General features: G+C 40.2%; 1 long non-coding RNA gene across 1 annotated transcript; it reads left to right on the top strand.

Annotated features, from left to right (window-relative positions):
• Positions 1-1,261: 1,261 nt before the first annotated feature.
• On the top strand, positions 1,262-1,836 carry LOC136778189 (uncharacterized). Its single transcript, XR_010823381.1, has 3 exons — positions 1,262-1,380; positions 1,471-1,651; positions 1,721-1,836. It is a non-coding gene; the product is annotated as an uncharacterized lncRNA (long non-coding RNA).
• Positions 1,837-8,862: the final 7,026 nt, after the last annotated feature.

Raw genomic sequence — 8,862 nt, 5'->3', positions numbered from 1 at the left:
GGTGATCCGATTTGTGCAGGACAATTCAGCGATCCATACCTCACGCGAAACGCGAGCGTGGTTTGCGCGACACCCGGAGTTGGAAGTGGTGGATTGGCCCGCTCGATCACCGGATCTCAATTTAATTGAGAACGTCTGGGCATTGATGTCCAGACGATGGATAGAGCCAGGCGCGAGGACGAGGGCAGCGATTCTCGATCAAGCGAAGAATATCTGGGAAGGCCTTAGGTCTGACCCAGAGTTCTTAGCTAACTTGACTAACTCGATACCTAATCGACTTAATCAAGTGATCGAGCGGAATGGCTACTGGACGGATTATTGAATGAGCTTTACTGTTGTTGGTTTCGAATGGGTATTTTTTTAGATGGATCGGATTGCATGGTATAAAAAAGGAATGTGCTCTGCCACGTGTTGGATCCAAAAATCGGCCCTTTTCAGGGCCACCAATATTATTTAACGTAAATCAATTTTCGGAGTACTGAAAAAAAGAAAAAAAAAATAAATTATATAAGATAAAAAATACAGTATATAATCTGAAAAGACAATAATATATATATATATATATATATGTGTGTGTGCACGTTTTTATTTCAGGAATAATTATTTATCATTTACGTTATGAAAAATCAAGATAAAAAAGAGTATCTCCTCATGGTAGGCCAGGGTAAAGAGAAAGTAGAACCGAATTATCACACTTCAATCTATTTCTGACTTAAGACTGTCCTGCAGCAAACTATTAGGATAATACACTGGAATAAAAAGGAAGGAGGGCAGGCACATTGCATATGGATGTCTTCGTGGCAGCTAACATCCAGCTAAATAATAGAATAGGTATGTATAACTTTATGAATATGGAAATAATTTATGCTTACTTTTAAGAATGAATTTTCATACTCTTTCTAATATTTTTCAGCCACTGGGTAAATATACTCGTGGATAACAGTAATATATGAATTTTCAAAAGTTAGCGAAGGAAGAGAAGACTAATATAATGCAGCGTAAGGATTTGTTTGCCCACTTTAAAGTGCTACGTAACTTACAGGATTAACAAGCTCTAAGTGATGAGAATAACAATTTACCACTGAATTTGCCTATATGCACTGGTAGCAGAAATTGAAAATAATGCAAGATATCTTAATCCGTAAGGAGTTACTATTAATCATTTGAATATTCTTCAATTTAAGTTTAAGTATTAAAGTTTTCTTCGAATATAGGCTATAATTGTAAAATCATTGCAAATTTGCTGCTTTTGGATACTGCGAAAGAACAAAAGGACCCAGCAACATTACCCACAACAGGAATGTATTCTGATTCTGCAACTATAAACTGTTCTGTCACCATTCAACAATATTCACTCATGGTTACGTAATGAGATGTAGTGTAAGTAAATGGATTTTAATATATTGGCTTTTTCTTCTTTACATATTTAGTATATTTGAAAATTAATAAGAAATTAATTATATTGCGTAGAAACATTAGCTGGATAATAGCAGAATGGCTTCTGGATAATGTATTGCATGACACTGGACAGATTTACGTAAATAGCTGTTTCTTGGACCTGTGGCAGTTGAGCTGTCAGGAGCTCTCAGAGGTTCTCTTCCAGCATCATCAATTGGAAATAGATACGAAAGCTTGTCACTATTGATATTAGGTTTCTGCAAAAAAATCTGAGTTAACGATTATCTATTTTAATAATGAATTGCATCTTCTTTATTCGTAGAATCTTATTGCTGTAAGCTTGGGATCCATAGTTGACTTGCAAGCTCCAATGGACTTTACGACTCAAGAATATAGCTCCTTATTATTAATATAAAAGTTAATGATGTGTTATTCTTGACAAAATATCAACAACATAAATTTAATTTAAAATATATATTTTCAGTTATTTTTATACACCATATGTTACACAATAATAGGTTAAAACTAAAATACATATTTTTTTATACAAATTTATAACACTTAATATGATTTTATTAAAAGTTCATCACTTACAAGTTATTTTAATAAATTAATACAAATTACAGAGGTTAAGTTGCACATTTTGACACTTCACTCATTGGAATATGCCCTCTTCTTTTTATTGATCTGTCGTTTGATTACTATATTATTACCGCTTCTATCAGTATACCAAAATTCCTATCACTATACCAAAAACGTGCTCGAGCAGAATCAATGGGCACATGGGGTATCATATGTCTTTCTCTCTCACTCTTATGCTATTAGACAGAGAAAGAAGAAAATTCTTACTATACCATTTTATCCCGAGATGATATACTTTTGACAAAAGTAAGACGATCAACCGCTACACTCGAGTATATGCAATTTACCAGATTCTCCTTATTCTCCCCACCACGACTCCTATACGTCATCGTGACGTCATCTGGACGTCACCGTGACGTTTTACGCTTTGGTGAGAACTAGAGACCTGAAGCTGTCCAGCTAGTTACAAATCTAGTAGGCCATTTCTTCACGAGCAGATTCGATGAATGTCAGTGTACACGCTGCACTTTACCCCGGTAGTAACAATGTGGATCGTATACCAAGTTTTCATTCTACAGATCGTATGTTCAGTTTTCAATGTATTTAATAACTGAATTCGAGAGTGTTTTACTGTAGAATTCGAGTCCGGAAAAAACTGGCTGTTTTATAACGATTAAAAACAAAAATTACAATTTTTTCTATATGAAATGTAGAAACTTACTCTATGAAGATATTCTTTCGGGATGTATGTAGCATGATATCTTCTTGAATCTGAGACGATAATTATTACAGTGTGGAACGATAAAATTTACTGTGTGCGAAAGTAATAAAAATTACCCCATCGATCGCTATAGATGACAATTATCACCTGTTTTGAAGACAATTTTAGTAAATTTACCAAACGAAGCTATAATATTTATTATTTTACCAATTCTGCATTGTAAAATCGAAATATTGTTATCTCTCAATCGAGGGGATTTGACGTCATGCTATATCGTGGCAATTCTCTTACAGTTTTATTTTCTCCTGAGAGATATAAGTTGACCATACAGATACTTCCCGAAGAGAATGGACTCCCGTCTGTATAGTAACGAAGTGGTTCGTATACAAACTCTCTATTGTATAACTCGTACGTCCAGTTTTAAATTTATTTAAGACTTAAATTCAGAAGAGTTGCATAGTCAATCCCGGAAGAGAGTTGACCAGGTGGTATCTAATTCTTAAATCATATGCTATGATGATAAAATGAAGAGTCTAAAATATATATATATATATAACATACTGAAGCTTCTTCTTATAGTAACAAAGTGATAGTTAATATAAATAAATTTCATCGTACGACTCTTACACTATATTTGATCTCTGTTATAAAATAAAACTGAGTACAGTGTTGCACCGTCGAGTCCAGAGTAGGGTCGACCGAGGTGATTGCTTCCTGAAGAGGATGGTTTGTCGGGTAAGAAAGAGCGATCGGTTGTAAATATAAACATATTTATTTATACATATACAAGTGAGTAGGTAGGTTTCATATAGGCGATTAAAGAAAGTGACACTCGGCGCATATGTCACAGCGTTCACACGCCCCGGCTTACAGCACCCACCGCGCCTAGTGGCGATAGTAATAGTTGCTCGACGCGTGCACCGTGCACTCACCACTATATACTATATAGTAGAGCCAGAGGCAGAACCGCGCCGATCCTGGCCTGGCCGACTGCTCGTGACTGCCGCGCGAGATGCAGGTAGCTCCCGCGAAAGTGACCCCGGCAAGTGCACATCCGGCTCTCTGCCTGCATGCCGACGCTTACCTTCCAGATGCACCGCTCTGCACAGCTCTCTGCACTCCAATGGATCGCGATTGTAAGCTGCAAACACTTTTAACATACCGTTATGCCAGCTGCGCAGTCGTATACTACTCCTCGACCACGCTCGTTCATAGTTCATGGCTCAGATTCATCCTTTTCTTTTTGCTTCCTCCACCAAATTTCCCCCCACCTTCCTCTCTGTCACTTTCTCCCTATATATATTTAGATGAAAAAATTATGTAAGCCGTTTCGCGTAATTTTAACATAATAACGAGGGAAAGGATGGTTTTTAGCCGTGCAATTCCAATTTGCGATGCAACGTCTATCCAGATTGCAATGGTACGGAGCGGTTACGCAGCGTGATGAGAAGCGTATATAGAGAAGCATCCAATATCCGATCAGGGAGTGGAATGGAGTGGGGCAGGTACGTTAAGGCCGCTGCGGGTCATTGCAAGTGCAGCAAAAGGACCAAGCTGGTCCCTAGCGGCGTGTATACTCGGCCTCCGTTGCATATCGCTAGAGAGGATAGCGAGCAAGGCGTGCCACTCGGAAAATAAACAGCTTGGTAATAAACTAACCATACGATCCTCGCGTTTCCATCCTCGCAAAAATACACGTGTTCTATGGTCCAGTGATTAGTATAAGACGACTATACTCTCCTCGTGGCAGCCTCGCTCAAGTCCGACAGCTGCTGCGTGATCGAATAAATGAATTTCTGCATTGGACAAAATTGAGTCAGAGAGAGAGAGAGAGAGAGAGAGGATGTAGTAGTTATTTTAAAACATGAAAAAGAACTTGAGAATTCATGCAGGAGACGGTCAAATTACTATGTCGTAGTTGGATATCAGGCTTCGAACAGAAATCTGACAGTTCTTTGTACGGTTTTCTGCGCGATATTTTAGCAAACCTATATAGCACGTATATATATATATATATATACATTGTTCTGATAAATTTCGTTGAATTTATTGCTATGGAGAACCAAATATTGATTATTCCGAATGTATATATCTCTGCAATTTTATAATGGTCCTGATGAATGTACTGGAACGCGCGCGCGCGAAATAAATGTGTATTCTGTAAGGGAACAGTGACTTTTAGGAGTGCGATCGCTCGCCAATTGGTTAGTATTTATATATGTACATACTATATTAATTGTAGTGGATATATAAAGCAATCGAATAGTGCGAGTCGGAGGAAGAGATGCACGCACAGAATCGTGGTTGAAGCGGTGGCGGAGGAAGGAAGATGATGCAGCTGGGAGTCTCTCCGGTGGAGAAGAGGCAAGCTTGTTCTCCAGGAGTTAAGGTCATTGGCAAAAGAAGCGAAAGCTGGCAGTTGCAGGAGGCTAGAATATCGCTGCTGATGCGTTCCTATAAAGGTGTAAGACGCGCGAGTGGAGCATGAGGAGACCAACCAGAGGCAAGGGCGCACCAACCGTAACATAAACAACCTGGTAATAAACCGGCAGCGATGTCCAGCGTTGTAAATTACCCTGACACAACCTAACGTGGTACGAAGCCGCGTTTTATGAACCGCTCTCCACAATTCCCGGATCTTTCCTGATGGCTCAATACTCTCTCTCTTACCACCTCTGGCAATTCTCCAGACATCCACCACTTAACATAGTCATGAATCAAAACGCCATTTTGAATCAACCTGCAGGAATATCCACCGAAATCACTGAAACATTCCTCGCATTAATCAGAGATTTCATCCAATCAATTTGTTCGATGCACTTGAACCTCATCGGTATATATGGTGTGTACATATATATATATATATGGTTTGAAAAATTTGATCAGACTGCCACCTCGTATATATTACACAAGAACGTTTATTATAGCAATTTAGCGGAGCATAATTACGGACGGCTCGTATAAGAGTTTTATACTTTTAACATTTCTCGCATAGGTAATGCATGCACACTCCTATTTCTCTCGGTGAGACAAGCAACGTTGATAAAATCTTTAATTACTGCCACTGTCTGGTCTGCCGACAGCTTCGGTCTTATTACTTCGTTCAAACTTTACTACCGTTCAATAGCCCCTATAAATTTCATTGTCGTGGCTAAAATTGAGTCGTTTCGATCAAAACTTTAGTAAAATGCGCTTTCGATATAGAGATACCTATCTGCGCAGCAAGAACGCCAGGATAGTTGCGTTAAATCTATCGTTCCAATTGCAGGTGTTTGCGTTATTTCCATACACACGTGTGTACAGGTATAATTCCTATATTCATCGAGCATTCATAATCGCAACAAAGCATCAATTTGGTGCATCATGAGTCGTTAAATTGTAATAATCTATGTTGCCCTGTAACGATACGCTGGTCACGTTGAATTAATATATTTACCCAAATCCACGACGTCGAGCCATGCTTTGCTCATCGAATGCACGTATTATTTTCAATCGCGATACGATGTAATTTTCAACTGTATGGTAATTAGAGGAAACATCGATTTATTTATTCGTACTGAAATAGCATTTCCCTAGGATATTATATCCAGAGAGCAAATGTATATCTTGTAGAACAAATTTGGCGAGTTTATCGCAGGGGGCACCGATATAAATGACAGCGATTCCTTAAGAGGCAGATTTTCTTGTAGCTCGTACTCCACGTTCGTGGAGTACTTAACGATTTGCACCGTTACCGATGTTTAATGTGTCCTACTGGATACCCAGACGCAAACTAATGTCCGCGTCCACCTCGTATATATAGCACACAGTTACGTCTGTGCTACCTCGCGATGCAAATACAGGATTCCGTGGACCACCATAATAATGAATCCACTTTGCACCGAGCATCCTCTTGCGTTTTTCCTCCGCTACTGCTTTCTTCCACATTCCCTCTCTCTCTCTCTCTATACGAAATCCTCTCCTCCTCTCTCCTCCACCGGAATTTCCCTGCAAACCGAGCGTGCGGCACTTAACGAAATGTCACAGATGTCCTACCGATTGCGGATTTAAATGTCGCTGGCTTCTCATACCCCGATACTCCTCGCTCGCTCACTCACTTGCTAACGTTTTTCACTCCGCGGGGAAGCCAGCCAGATAAGCATCCCTAGATCCTTATCCACTCTCGCTCCTCGATTATTAGACCGTGGATTCTCCGCATCTCCACTTATCGTCATGATGCAGTGGATCGCCTTAAAGTGACGTGAAAATAAAATCATTTAAGTAGGACAGGAGCACCTCGTTCTCTTCATTGAATAGCATATATACAAGAATTAGAGAATCCTCCACTTCCGATCGTTAACGATGCGCTTGTTACGATGGTAATGGAGGGAGGGGCTGAGAAAAGTCGTCGAGTGCCCATTAAAATATGTAAATAGACACCAGGGCAACACCGGATGTGCTTGGAAAACAACCTGATTTATGAATCGTCCTGGATAGGTGTCAGGGAGATCCTAATGTCCGATCACATTCAGCGCGGTAGTTGCTTGAGCGATCCGTTCTCGGAACAGGTATTTGTTACCTGGCTGTGGATAACTTGCAAAAATAGCAAGATATTAGCATTACCGGTATATAAACATAGTTTGAGATTAATGGGTGACTACTGGGAAAATTTAGAAAGAGGAATTGATTTGAAGATTAAAATGTAAAGAAATTTTGTTTCTGTCCACCTTACTTTAGGAGTAATTAATTAATTAAATTATTTTACTGGGCGAGGTTCTGATTGGCCGATATCGAGGGGAAGAATTCATTGGATAATTGATATAGGCTATACACGTGCGAGTTGAGACCGAGATGCGTGTCCTTTTGGTCATTCAGTCACTTGCCCTCTTAAATAATTTTATTAATTAATTACTCCTGAAATAAATGCGATAGGAGACAAAATTATTAGGATTTTAGTCTTCAGATCTCCTTTTCTTTTTAAATTCTCCCAATTGGCATCCATTAATTTCAAGCTCTGTTGGTAAAAGAAATATTCTCTTCTGATATCTCCTCGATGCAATTTTTACTCCACAACATTTCAGCCCGAGCACATGCAGGTTAATTCTTTGGTGACGAGTAACGATCGAGCATATGTGTCCGCGTCGATTTATCGACAAGAACGATCACGGTGGATCTCCCATGGATCCTCGGATCCGTCAACGATCATTACGATGAGCGTCACCGTGGATTCTTTCCAATATATATTTTTTTTAAGGAGTACACAACCTTACACTGACCTATGTACGACATTGACCAAGATCGATGGCATAGCCTCTCGATCGATTCGAACCATTGACGAAGATCCCACATAGGAACTTGCAATTTTTTATTACTAGTAATATAACTGGAGCTCTGAAGGAAAATAAAAGCCGACTTGACTATTCGCGCACTATTTGCAATTTGGAGAAGATAAATTTAAACGCGTGCATTCGTGGGGTAATAGGATCCTTGGCGGGAGTGCTGTGAGTTCATTATCTTCTCTAATTACGTCATCGTGGATAAATGCTTCTTAGGATTCCTGAGGATTAATTAACACTCGAGGTGGATAAGGCTAGTTGCATCGATCAGCCAGCTCGGCTGCGGAGTCTGAGAAAAATCGCTTTGCTCGTAAAACAAATCATGCGCGGGGATTGGATGACGACATTCCGGGATTTGCGCAATATCTTGGGGAAAAGGTCGTGGTGGAGGATAAGAGTGACGAGGAGGCGGATGGGACGGAGGTGGAGGAGAATGTGTCATAGCTGCGAGTAATAATAATCCAGTGACAATCGTTTCTCGGCGTTCGATCGGAATTATAGGTGGCACGTGTGCCCAGGTTGCCCAAGAGATCCCCGAGGCTTCGCCGATGTCACGGAGAGCTTGCTCGTTGTATTTATTTCATGCACAATTTATACCGAGAGCCGTTCTTTCCACCACCCACCCACCCCCTCCCCACCCCCTCCTCCCCCTTCTCTCTCTTCCTCGAGAAAGGATAAGCAAGATTTTATGAACGCGAACTGTTAGTCGGACGGCGGAAGCGACGCACTTTGTTCCGTGAAACGTATCCGCGAGCGGCGATCCACCTACGTGTATATAAGCAGGAAGAAGAATGAAAGGCGAAAAGGACGGAGATGGAGATAATACGAGGAAGAGGATGGTTGGAC

The sequence above is a fragment of the Prorops nasuta genome, unplaced genomic scaffold (assembly GCF_024137725.1).
Source record: "Prorops nasuta isolate Cenicafe-Biocafe unplaced genomic scaffold, Cenicafe_Pnas_1.2 PNAS00013, whole genome shotgun sequence".
NCBI classification, from domain to species: Eukaryota; Metazoa; Arthropoda; class Insecta; order Hymenoptera; family Bethylidae; genus Prorops; species Prorops nasuta.
This window is presented reverse-complemented; position numbering and strand designations above follow the sequence as displayed.